Source organism: Bos indicus x Bos taurus, chromosome 3 (assembly GCF_003369695.1).
Source record: "Bos indicus x Bos taurus breed Angus x Brahman F1 hybrid chromosome 3, Bos_hybrid_MaternalHap_v2.0, whole genome shotgun sequence".
In the NCBI taxonomy this organism is placed as follows: Eukaryota; Metazoa; Chordata; class Mammalia; order Artiodactyla; family Bovidae; genus Bos; species Bos indicus x Bos taurus.
The window spans coordinates 29,964,408-29,978,350 of record NC_040078.1 but is presented as its reverse complement, the minus strand read 5'-3'; the positions used below and the strand labels follow the sequence as shown (position 1 = coordinate 29,978,350).

Here is a 13,943-nt window from a genome sequence, read left to right as displayed (position 1 = left end):
TTATAAGCATTTTTTTTAAAACCTCTGCTATAAAGTAAGAGTTGTTATTGTTCAATGACAGACACATAATTATAACTCAGACAATTAGTAATCATTAATTTAACAAATGAAATCAGTTAAATTGGTTCTTCACTGAATCGACTAGGTAATTTGATTAAAATTATTATCACATAAATGTAGCCTTACTGCTTAAAGATTTTCGTACTTTGTAAGAAAAATTATGTATTTCATTTTTGTAGAGTCAACTGTGAATCTTTTTATATGTCAGTTTTTCATAAAATTTTTGTATTATAAATGTACATAGCTGCCCAGAAATAGAAATGAACATTAAACTTTATTTCCATGTCTGCAAATTCCCTTTCATCAGTATTAATGTGTATATCTTTGTCTTTATAGTTATAAGTAAAATATACCTATGTTTTGTGTTGAGAGTTATCTAGTTTTGTTTTATTTTGAGTTGTAAAAATTGTAACAACATTTAAGACAAAATTTAAGCCAAGGCATAGTAACCCATGATCTTATCACTAGCAAATATTTAATTTTTTGCCAATTCATCTTATTTTTTTAAGATCTTATCTAAAATCCTTACATCTGACTCTTCAAAAACCCTTGATAACTAAGAGTACTTTTTAATGGTACTTTTTGTCATCTACTAGTCCTTCTTTTAAATAGAATAGTTTTCTTCAATAGTAGCAAAAGTGCTCTGTGGTTTTGAATTTTATTTTTAAAATTTAATAAAGAATTATGTGAAGTTTACTGAGGTTAAGGTACAAATGAATCATGTTATGTCTTGAGAGTTTAATTCTGTGTATTTTAGAAGTGCCTCATAATGTGAGTAGGTGATACAATCATATAATATATGAAGGTGTATGTTTTTGAGGAGCTTCAAAGAATTGATGTTAGTCTTGAACTTACCACAAACTTTTTCCAACCTAATTGTGATTAATTTATATTTCTCTGTGAAGCATTCGTTTCTGACTTTCCACCATAAAAAACAGGGTAGCTTAGATTGTGCTTGCTTCCCGTGTCTGCTGGTCTTGTTACCTTGCCTGTGTATCATTTCTCTCTCATGTGTCATCTGTTTATTTTTATCACAGTAACAGTATTATATAGTATTTGCATATAGCAGCTTTAAAGTATAGTACTTTTTTAAGCTTCAGTCATAGAGCTCTGGATCATTCATTGCTTGCTGAAGAAAAGGTAGTTAAATGGAAGAAAAACCCACTTTTTTCTTTTTTTTAAACCGCCACTGCCACCACAAGTCTGAAAGACTTTTTGTTGCCAAGCAAATGGAGCATGGGTATTATATCATGTTTTTTTACCATGGAGTTATCATCTTAAACTCTCTTGATTTTGACTCTTTAAATAATATCTGGTCTTATTCTGAGAAACTTAAGGAAATACCTAAAGAATTTAAATTTGTATTTTTATGTTGCTCTTGTTTTTCTTTCTTTTTCTTCTTTTTGAGACATGGTAAACTTTTCAATTTCTAACTTCTCTCCTTTAAAATTTTTCACTTTCCTTCAGCTGCGCTATTTGTTTATTTATTATTTATTTCATTCTCCTTTTCCTTCAAGGATTCCTGTCATTTAAGTTTAAATTAGAGCACTCTGCAAATCTGTGAGCATTCACTTCTTTGATTAAATTATTATTTTCAGTTTATGTTTCTTGAGTTGCCTCCTATTTCACCAACCCAATTTTCTGCTGTGTTGATTCTTCTAATACTGCTTCTACTGCCAGTATTAATGGGTTCGTGGCTAAATTTATTCTGTGCTGGTCTTGGTGCCCTCCAGTTGTTCTCCTTGTCTCCATAGGCCACAGTGTTGCCAGAATTATCCATCTGAAACACAAGTCTGGCTGTGTCAAGTGAAAGGTGCTCAGTCGTGTCCCACTCTTTGCAACCCCGTGGACTATAGAGTCCATGGAATTCTCCAGGCCAGAATACTGGAGTGGGTAGCTGTTCCCTTCTCCAGGGGATCTTCCCAACTCAGGAATCAAACCCGTGTCTCCCACATTGCAGGTGGGTTCTTTACCAGCTGAGCCACCAGGGAAGCCCAAGAACACTGGAGTGGTAGCCTGTCCCTTCTCCAGTGTATCTTCCTGACCCAGGAATCAAACTGGGATCTCCTGATGCAGACAGATCCCTTACTAGCTGAGCTGCCAGAGAAGCTTGGCTGTGTCATTCTCCTGGTAATAAAAATCTTAGTAACTTCTTCACTACAGAGTTATGTTCTAACCATTTAGTGACATAAGTAAAGCCTTCTGTTACCTGAGCTCCTGCATCTCTCTAGTCTTATAATCTACCACCGCCCCGCCACTGTGCTCTTCCCCTTACCTGAAATGCCCGTGGTAGTCCCAATCCTGTCCTCCCATCCATACTTCCAGCCTAGATTAACTGGTTTTCCCCTCTAAACATAGTTATTTATTATCTTTTTAGCTACATGCTCTCATGTACCTTGTACATGCTTTTTCACTGGTTTTAGCAGTTGTTTATACTTGTTTGTGACACCCCAACACCAGGGCAGGTACTATATTATGATTTTTATAGCTTCAACACTAGCATAGTGCCTGGCGTTTTGTTTTATTACCCTCCTGTCTTTTGGTTTTGTTTACTTTAAGGGAGAGGCTGAGCTCTATCATATAATCTCTCTCTCCTTTTTTTCTTTCTCATGGGAAAATATTTTCAGTGGAGTCAAGCTATCAAAAATTATTTTTCTCCAGTCAGTGTTTTCATATACATAACTTACTAATCCTGAAGATGTGGCCTTACAGTTGTTCAGTCTTTCAGTTGCGTCTGACTCTTTTCGACCCTACAAACTGCAGCTCATCAGGCTTCCTTGTCCTTCAGTATCTCCCAGAGTTTGCTCAAACTCATGTCCATTGAGTCAGTGATGTTATCTAACCATCTCATCCTCTGCTGTCCCCTTCTTCCGCCTTCAATCTTTTCCAGCATCAGGGTCTTTTCCAGTGAGTCGGCTCCTCACATCAGGTGGCCAAAGTATTGGAGCTTCAGCTTCAACATCAGTCCTTCCAATGAATATTCAAGGTTGATTTCCTTTAGGATTAACTGTTTTGATCTCCTTGCAGTCCAGGGGACTCTCAAGAGTCTTCTCCAGCTCTACAGTTTGAAAATATCAGTTCTTTGGTGCTCAGCCTTCTTTATGGTCCAGCTCTCATATCTATACATGACTACTTGAAAAACTGTAGCTTTGACTAGATGGTCATTTGTTGGCAAAGTGATGTCTCTACTTTTTAATACGTTGTCTAAGTTTGTCATAGCTTTTCTTTCAAGGAGCAAATGTCTTTTAATTTTGTCTTACAGTAACTTGTCCTAAATCACATTATAGTACTTGCTCCCTGGATCAGGGTTTAGCAACTAGTTTTGGGAGTGACCTGTTAAACACCGAGTCACTACTGATTTCAGTAATCAAATTACAGGCTTAAGGTCAAGCAGGACTGACTTCTCTAGCCTAATTGTTTGGTTTCAGGCCTGGGGTAGTGGTCCAGTTCAGCCAGGGTGGTCTTCTTTTCCTGTTTTTATTATTTACCTCCAAGGTTATATTGTGCTCCAACTCTTAATGAAAAAAAGAGAAAAATGCTTTATGGATTGCTAAAATATGGTATGCTGTTGTTGTCATCTTAAATCTCTCAAACAATATAGAATATTACAAAGTTGAGGGTAAAATTCTTCAACATCTTGTCACTCAGAGATGAGCATATTTAGAATATATTCTTGCATAAATACATATAGGAAAAGTGTACCAATTTCATAAATGACATCTTGCACTGAAAGTTCCCTTCTGTATCTCCCTCTGGATTTTCCAGGCAAGAATACTGGAGTGCATTGCCGTTTCCTTCTCTAGGGGATCTTCCCCACCCAGAGATTGAACCTGGGTCTCCTGTATAGCAGGCGGATTCTTTACCAACTAAGCCACCAGGGAAACCCTTTTTTTATTCAACAACATGTTAAAACATACCTCAGTAATTGAAGATGTATTTTATCATTGATAATTTACTCACCAGTTATAGTTGGACATTTAAATTCCTTATAAATAATGCTGTGGTAAACATCCATCTATTATGTTTTGTTTTGTTTTTTACATTTTTGTGTGACTGTAACTTCAGTAGAACTCTTCTGTCAGAAGACATGCAAGTGTGTGTTAATAGATATTGCCATAATGCCTTCCAGAAAAGTTGTTCCAACTTATATCGCCCCACATCTCTACCAAGGCCAGATTTTTATTGTGAGTTAAAGACTCCCAATTTACAGCTCTAAATTCAGATCCATTAATATTTTCATATGGTATCTGTCTCACTGCCACCTCAAATAACATGAGATGTTATCATACTGATTTCCTGCCTCAATTCTCAAAATCTGTTTCTTCCCCTTTCTATTTCTTTTCTTTAAATGGAACTTAAATTTCCTGGTTTTTCAAGTTAGAAGTCTGATGTGATCTTTACTGTTGTCTCTTTCCCCCTGAATCTTCTTATCAAATATATTGCTAAGGCTAATAGATTCTATTTATAATATCATGAATATCCAGATAGGAGAAGGTCCTGTAGTTAAGTTTATGCTGTCCCACAGTTTTTTTAAAAAGATACTTAAAAAAACACATACTGTTTTGATTAGGCAGTCTGAATGTAAGCTTTTAGGGATATAATCAGATTTCTACCTCTAAAATTTAATTAACGTATATTTAAAATGAAATTTAGAAATACTGTTTTCCCACTATTTCATGTAAAAATTTTGTTCAAATTCTTCAACTTACATCTTTAGTATTTTGTCAACACTGGAATGAGTCACCTAACAACTTCCCAGTTCACTTCCTCCTCCTCTCTTCCATCTAAGCTGCTTGAGACATTGTAGTTTTAAAATCTGTATGTAATGCTGTCCCTGCCACAAGTACAATTCAAGCAAAATGTTGGCGTATGTTCGTGATCTCATAACCTAAGTATGGACTGAATTGCTTTTTTCAAAAAGTGATCACCAGGGAGCTCCCTCGTGGTCCAGTGGTTAAGTCTCCGCACTTTCACTGTCAAAGGCACAGGTTCAATCCCTCGTGGGGAAACTAGAGCCTACAAGCTGTGTGGCTTGACCAGAAAAAGGCACCCCACTCCAGTACTCTTGCCTGGAAAATCCCATGGACGGAGGAGCCTGGTGGGCTGCAGTCCATGGGGTCGCTAGGAGTCAGACACGACTGAGCGACTTCACTTTGACTTTTCACTTTCATGCATTGGAGTAGGAAATGGCAACCCACTCCAGTGTTCTTGCCTGGAGAATCCCAGGGACAGAGGAGCCTGGTGGGCTGCTGTCTATGGGGTCGCACAGAGTCGGACATGACTGAAGCGACTTAGCAGCAGCACTACCTTTAAAACAAACGAGTAAAACCTGGTCATTGAAAGATTGCTTAACAATGACATTGTCACATGCAGTTGTGAAGTAATCTCCCAAGAAAAAACACTGAATCTTCTCACTTTATTTGTTCCCCCCTACCCCCACCCCTAACCTCCAGCAATTGTGTTAGATTATCTCTTAAACTGTTTTGTTGGTTCAGGCTAACATGTTTTCTTCAGATAGTACCTTGTATTTTTCAAAATAAAATAACATAGATCATTCTGTAATCTGAGACTTTGTAAGGCTCAAATATCAGATGACAACCTATTCTAGAAGGATAGTGTTTGGTATTGAAAAATTTTACATATATATGTGCATGTACTGCTGCTGCTGCTGCTAAGTCGCTTCAGTCGTGTCCGACTCTGTGCGACCCCATAGACAGTAGCCCACCAGGGTCCCCCATCCCTGGGATTCTCCAGGCAGAAACACTGAAGTGGGTTGCCATTTCCTTCTCCAATGCATGAAAGTGAAAAGTGAAAGTGAAGTCACTCAGTTGTGTCCGACTCTTCGTGACCCCATGGGCATGCACAGTGAATCTCAAATCCATCTACTTTTCCACTACGAATACTGACCTGGACAATGGCCCTCACATTTTAACTGCATGCCTCATAGCTATTCTTGGCTCCCTCCTCTGTTTATTCTATACACAGAGAAGTTACCTTTTCACAATGTCAGTCTATTAATGCTTTTTATTGACTATTGTTCCTGTTTACCTGGATAACCCTTACTGTTCCCATTAGCATATGAACTCTCCAGCTTGACGTGGAAACATTTACCCTCTATTAATACTTAGTAATTCTGATATCCTGGGGGTAGGGAGTTAGTGCCAGGGACAGCTACATTTTGGAAGTTTTGTCTCTATTTCTCTCTGAATGCTTGTATCTCCTGCTTCTAGGGATTGGGAACAGCAGTTCATATACCCTTATTTTGTAGATAAATATATACATTCAATGTATCAACATTTTGTACTGAAAAGAGTCTGCAAAATGTGCTGAGTTTAAAAGCTAGGGTGTTATGTGTCAGCTTCTGGCATTTTTTCAGTGTGATCCAAAATGTTTTATAGTCTTTGGAGTTGGTATTTCAGTGGACAAAGAGTAATTTTTTTTTCTTCTATTTTTTATTATTTCTCTTTGTTTTGTTCTGTATTAGAGAGCCTTTTATAAAAATGATTTATGTTGTCACATTGTCCAGACAACTCCCTTTCAATTCTTAGACCTAAATTCAGGACTATCAATCTGATCAGGCCATTTAATACCTTTGATTGTGGTTTTTATTATGTAGTTTCATAGTATTCAATAATTGATATTGTAATTTATAGAAATTCCCATTGCCTTTTGAAACATTGTTTTCTTGCTGTTGGTTTAGTTTAGGGGTACGAATACCCTCCTTCCCTTACTTCCTCCCTTCCTATCCTTCCTCCTTCACCTCCCCACCCTACCCCCCCCCCCTTTTTTTTTTTCGTGTTCTTTTATTTGTTCAGTTTAGTCACTCAGTCGTATCTGACTCTTTGCAACCTCGTGGACTGCAGCACACCAGGCTTCCCTGTCCGTCACCAACTCCTGGAGCTTACTCAGACTCAGGTCCATTGAGTTGGTGATGCCATCCAACCATCTCATCCTCTGTCGTCCCCTTCTCCTCCTGCCTTCAATCTTGCCCAGCATCAGGGTCTTTTCCAGTGAGTCAGCTGTTCACATCAGGTGACCAAAGTATTGGAGTTTCAGCTTTCTCCTTCCAATGAATATTCAGGATTGATTTCCTTTAGGATTTTTTTTTAAGACCCTTTAAAAGGGAAATGGGAGACTAGAGATCTTCTGACAGTATCATTTATATTGACATTTTCTGAAAGGTCCTCAATCTTTCAGCCTTATAGTTGAAGTGAGTTGGAGGGAGTGGAGGAATTTGGGGAAGGGGCTATGCATAGAAATGGTTATTTATTTCTAAAATTGAAGTTCTGACATTTTTTGAAAGGATAATTTAAAAAGTCCTTTTAAGTATGTTCCTGATTTAAACATAAAGATTAGAAATGAAAATGGGAAATAGATTATTTTGTAATGAATGTTGACTCCAGAGATTCAGATCACTTTTGATGTTTAATATAGTTTTTAGGACCTTTAAATTATCTACTTTAGAAAATTTCTAAGGATTAGTATAAATCTATGTTTTTAAAAGCTGTCAGACAAATAGAAGCTATTAAATTCCTTCTTTAATAGTGGTTAATTCTATCAGCCTACTGCCTGAACCTGGAGGTTGAGATTGTTGTTTACATAATGATGCATCTTAAAATACAATCTGAGTTCTCTAATAGTCATTTTTTTTTCCCAGTTAGACTTCTAATCAAGCACATCTGTATTCCTTTTCAGCTGTCTTTTTATTAGCTGTTATAATGAACATCAGTAACAAATCTTCTACCTCAAGTCCTGGACGTTCTGCTGAAGTATATAACTTTGATTTGCAAAGACCACTGAACCCAGTTATTTCTGTTTTCAGGAAAATGACAGGGCACAATAGATGGCTTTGTACCCTCTTGTCAAAAGGATGAAGCATTAATACTATGATTCAGATATTGGTGTGCCATCCAGGCACTGGTTATCTGGCATTATGACAGGTTTGCTAATGATTCCTGATGTGAGTGCCAGAAAGAAAAAAATTGTGAATCGCCTCAGGATAGCACTTGAGAAATACTGTTTTTCTTCAAGTACTAAATCTACATGATCCCATCAAATAAAAGCTTTGAAAAGAAAAAGACCCTCTTTTGATAATTTCTTATTTTTTCTACTCCTTTTTGCTAGAAAGGTTCACCTTACTGTGCTCTTCCTGATACATGACTTTTAAAGGGACAATTTGGTAATTTTGTTGTGTTTTTTCCAGAATGTGATTTTCATTTTATTTTTAAAATAGAGATTTTAGTATTCTATAGCTTATCAGTTGAGCATTTTAGTTAAAAATAAATGGTTGGAATTTAACCTTACTATGGGGAAAATACTATCAATACTTATTAAAAATAAAGAACTAAAGGAAAACCTACACAAGTAGTATCAGCTTTTACATAGAACTTTTCAAGTTTTTTGTCATACTGCTCTGCTAGGTCAGGCTTTTTTTTTTCCACAAATGACCTTTGAAGGGCACAGATTTTTGAAAGTATGGTTTCTAGTTTTTAAAAGTTTTTCTCATCGTAGTAGTAGATTTTCATTGTAGAAAATTTGAAAATTCAGAACCATGAAGATAAAAGTTTTAAAAAATCACCCAATAAATTAAAAAATCACCTGCAATAATATTTAAGTGTTGCTAACTATTTAATAAGTATGAGTTTATATATGACGCTTACCTTTTAAAAAATTGCATATTCTCAGATATGTTACAATTTGGGGGGGGTCACACTGAATGTTCTGTTTTGTGCCCTGCTTTTCATTTAAGATACGTTATGAGCACTTGACCACATTGTTATAATCAAGACATTACTTTTAATAGTGCTGCTTAATGAAAGGATTTTTGTGAGGATTACAGTAGAAATGTTTTTCTCAGATGAATTCCATTTAAAACTCGTATCAGTATAGCAATCACATTATCAAGTGTCTTTTTGGTTGGCTAACCAACAGGGTCCTACTATATAGGACAGGGAACTCTGCTCAATGTTATGTGGCAGCCTGGATGGGAGGGGAGTTTAGGGGGAGAATGGATACATGTGTATGTATGGCTGAGTCCCTCAGCTGTCTACCTGAAACTATCACAGCATTGTTAATTGGCCATACTCCCAATACAAAATGAAAGGTTTAATTTTCAAAAAGTATCATTTTGGAGTGTTTAAAGAATGTTTACTCAGTGCTGTGCTAGGTGTCTTGGAGGACAGATACATAAATGAACAAAGCATAGTTCCTGGCTTCACACAAGCTTAAGATCCAGCGAGGGAGGCCACCATGTACCCCAGTGTTTGTAGCAAGAACCAGCAGGGAGGAGAGGTGAAACAAGAGCTCCTTAATGTGGACCTCAGGGTTCTGAGTGTTGGCTTCAAAGAGTAGGTGAACAGATGGTCATCGCGCAGGCCTTTTGCTCTAACCGTATTTATATGTCCACAACTCTGTGGGGCTCCAGGTGGAGTAGATACAAAACTGAAACCAGTAGGGGAAAGAGTTGGGTGTGGAGGTTAGAAGGGTAGGACAAGATGCCTCAGAAGTAAGGAGAAATACAGACACAACAGAATTTTCTTCTGGGCCATCAACTTTTTATTTATAACTCAGATCCCTGGCCACGCATCAGAATTTTTTTAGAGAAATGATTGTTATTTGGAAATACATTCTACACAGAAAGACTTGGTTTACTTTAGCAAAAAATTTAAGCAAAAACACTAAAAAAAAAAATCTTTTTTCAGAAAAGTATGCTGCTGCTAAGTCGCTTCAGTTGTGTCCAACTCTGTGCGACCCCATAGACGGCAGCCTACCAGGCTCCCCCATCCCTGGGATTCTCCAGGCAAGAACACTGGAGTGGGTTGCCATTTCCTTCTCCAATGCATGAAAGTGAAAAGTGAAAGTGAAGTCGCTCAGTCATGTCCGACTCTTCGCGACCCCATGGACTGCAGCCTAGCAGGCTCCTCCATCCATGGGATTTTCTAGGCAAAAGTACTGGAGTGGGGTGCCATTGTCTTACAGCATTAGAATTGGTTTTATTTATACATAATGTGAATACAATGAAGCAATTTCAATGCTGTATAATGTTGAATTCTACGTGTAGTAAATAGTGTTTGACTTTTGGGCTTCCCTGGTGGCTCAGGTGGTGAAGTATCCACCTGCAATGCAGGAGACCTGGATTCGATCCCTGGGTTGGGAAGATCCCCTGGAGGAGGGCATGGCAGCCCATGCGGGTATTCTTGCCTGGAGAATCCCCATGGACAGAGGAGCTAGGGATGCGTATATTTAGTTTGGTGTAGTTCAGGGATTTTTCAGATATATAGACCACCTAAACCAAAGAGTTCTTTCTTTAGCTGTGCTCCCAGTTCTTCTGATGATAAATGCATTAAAAATAATAATCAAGGAAGGGAGGGAAGGAAGGAAAGAAAGGAAGGGAGAAAAGAAAACTTTTCTCGGGTGTGCTGGGCAAGGACCAAGGGTGCAGCGGCAAACTTGACGTTAAACTGGCAGTGATGTAGGACCCAGGGCAGTAGATGAACTCTGACCGATGTGTTTATGAGGACTGCTTCCGGGAACCAGTGGAGAATGGACATTCCCATTTTAATGTGTACTCCTGCCCTAGCTTGTAATACAGACAAAGAATGTGACCTCCAGCAGGCAAAGACAAAACTGTATCTTCTCATTTACATGTAGAATGTAATAGCGATAGAAACAGAAACTCATATTCTCATAGAAATAAAGAGCAGAATGGTGGTTTTCAGGGGCTGGATATAGGGAAAATGGGGAGATGTTGGTGAAAGGGTACAAACATACGGCCCTAAGATGGCTAAGTTCTGGGGTTTTAACGTACAACGTGATGACTGTAATACCAGATTACATGTGTCAAAGTTGTTATCTTAAATATTATCACTGTACATTCATTAAATGGTAAGTATGTGAAAAAGTGGGGTTGCAAACTAACCTTGTTATGGTACTTGTCTAGCAATATGTACATGCATCAGGTTTCCCAGCTGGTGCTGGTGGTAAAGAGCCTGCCTGCCAATGCAGATGTAAGAGACGTGGGTTCTATCCCTGGGTTGGAAAGATCCCCTGGAGGAGGTCATGGCAACCCACTCCAGTATTCTCACCTGGAGAATCCCATGGACAGAGGAGTCTGGCGAGCTACGGTCCATAGGGTTGAAAAGAGTCAGACATGACTGAAGCGACTTAGTGCCCATATACAAGTATCAGATGGTCACATGTATACCTTAAACTTACATATATGTCAGTAATATTTTAAAAGGCTGAGGAAAAAAAGAATGTGCCTTCTGTGAGTGGGAGACTTTCCCTAACTACTGAGGTGGAATCTCAGTAGTTCATCTCTTCGGTCTGTGATTTTTCATACTGTAACTCAAAAGGGTACTGAAAACTGCCCAGTTTTAAACACTTAAGTGGCTCAGGAGACTCCAGAAGATATAGTGCTTTTCAAATTTGGGACAGAATAAGAATTTAGTTATACAAATTATTTAAAAAATGCATTAGGTTCCACTTGCCTGTAATGAGAGTGGCATACTTAAACAGTTATATTGGTAAGGATCATCCAGGTTTATAACTTTGAATATGCTTTTACAGATAAAAGAATAGAAATAACAAGGTGGCATTTGGACACAAGTATGAAATATAGATGTGGCCAGGAAGAATATATCTGCAAGTTGTTCGCTGATAACAATTATGAAGGGCCTAGGCGTCATACCTGAGTTAGTTGAAGTTCTTTTAAGTTGTTGTTACAAGGTTCTGCTCAACCCGCTGGCCCTTGGAACCCTTGTCTCAGCTTGTGTGAACGCTCCCTCGCTTTCTAAGAACCAGCTATACTGGATTTCTCTCAGTTTCTGTCAGCACAGTGTTCTTTCCCGTCTCAAGTAAACGCCTTCACATGTACCACTCACTCTACCAACACCCCCCTCCTCCTTTTAAATTTGGTTGTCTCCTATTTATCCTTCAGTTTTCAGCTCCAGTGCAGTTCCTCAGTGGTGTCTTTGGAGATTCCCTAGACTTAGGATCTAGGCTGTAGATTCCCACAGTGGCTCAGTCATAATGCTCTCATGTCTGAATTTCTTTCTCCGTGTTCATCATCCCTGTGAGACTTTTAGTTCCTTTGGGTGCACTCTCTTTCACTGCCTTACCCCTAAGAGCTTCAGGAAATCTCAGGGCTCATTAAATCTTTTTTTTTTTTTTTTTTTTACACAATAAATGTGACTGTTTTAGGAAAAGTGAGCTCTTATTAAAGATGGTCTTCTAAGCTTGTATTCTTATACCTTTATACAAGAGAAAAAATTCAGCAAAAGATAGGAAGGTAGGTGGATGAATGGAAAAAAGGGGAGAGAGAGAGGTATTCTAGCACAGTGCTTATTGTTCAGATTCTAGAGCCAGTTTAACTGGGTTCAGATCCCAGGTCTGCTACTTCCAGTGATATAACCTTGGCCAAGTCACTTCTCTATACCTCAGCTCCCTACCTATTAAATAGTAGTAATAATAATATATACCTTAAAATTTTCATGAGGTGTAAGTGAAAACATAAAGCATATATGTGAAAGTGAAAGTCGCTCAGTCATATCCAGTTCTTTGTGACCCATGCATGGTCTATACAGTCCATGGAATTCTCCAGGCCAGAATCCTGAAGTGGATGGCCTTCTCCAGGGGATCTTCCCAACCCAGGGATTGAACCCAGGTCTCCTGCATTGCAGGTGGATTCTTTACCAGCTGAGCCACCAGGGAAGCATATATGTACAATATAGTAATTATCATTATAAAATAGCAGTCCTAGTCATCATTGTTCTCTATTTCTTTTTCTTTTCATTCTTATATTTTACATTCAGAAAAAGGGTTTGGGTTTTTTCCCCTACCTCTAGACTTGCTATCCCTGGTGGAGCTAGAAGACAGTAGACTTTTTAAAATTTAGCCTCATTTTGTATTTCAGGAGAGCTAGATAGCATTTTATGAACACATTTAAACACATTAACAAAGAAAATAATTTGAGGAATTGGCATTAAAAACTATCATTAAAACTTACTTTTAAAGACATGGAGCTTGCTGTATCAATGAAGAATTTACTTTAGCATTTTGAGAGAGTCCAAATAAAGTTAATTTCATTATTTAAGAAGCACAGTTTGAAATAAAGTTTTGTATAGACTATTGAATACTCTGTCAGTTGAGTATTCTAAAATTTCACGTATTCGATGATGGAGAGCATGAAATAAACAATAAAAAATACAAAATTAAGCTGATTCACACATTCTATGTGCTTGATCCTGGGATTAAATCTATAAAACCACGGCTTTGCCCCTAAGATAGTAGACAAACTTCTATGTTTAATAACCATACAAGATATTTTAAAATAACTTTTGTGCTATAGAAGGTGTTTTATTATGAAATGTATAGATACTGATTGCCTAGAGAAGATTACAGTTTCACAAACAAATGGACTGCAGTTTGGCTTATTTTGTCTTAGAAAATGCCTGACTTTAACCAAGGAGCCAGTTTGGAATTAAGCTTATATGTATCTTTTTCATTGATTTCATAGAGCTTAGGAGGTAGAGGAAGCAGTGAAATGCTTTGCTCTTGAGTCTGGGTCTAATGGGAAATGACTAGTGAGTAACATCATTTGTGTTGAGCTAGTTAGATTGAACTGTTTGGAGAATTTCACCAGGCTATCTTACAGTCATCATAGTTAAGAAGAAGAGTGGGACATGGTTATGCCTGTACTTTGCCTCTGAGGAAAACAGATTTTTTTTTTTTAAGTTTATGGTATCTATAGGTGTGATTCTAAGACTAGAAATTTCTAAAAGATAAGTTATGTGATGAAATTCTTATAGGTACAAAGAATGTTCTGAGCAGCTCAAGATTTTTAAAAGATGTATATGATTAATAATTGGATGGAACACATAATC

At 37.7% G+C, this 13,943-nt stretch overlaps 1 protein-coding gene across 5 annotated transcripts in view; it reads left to right on the top strand.

The window, feature by feature from the left end:
* The window catches only part of MAGI3 (membrane associated guanylate kinase, WW and PDZ domain containing 3), a 259,208-nt gene that overhangs the window by 128,299 nt on the left and 116,966 nt on the right, over positions 1 to 13,943 (top strand). The window lies entirely within an intron of this gene.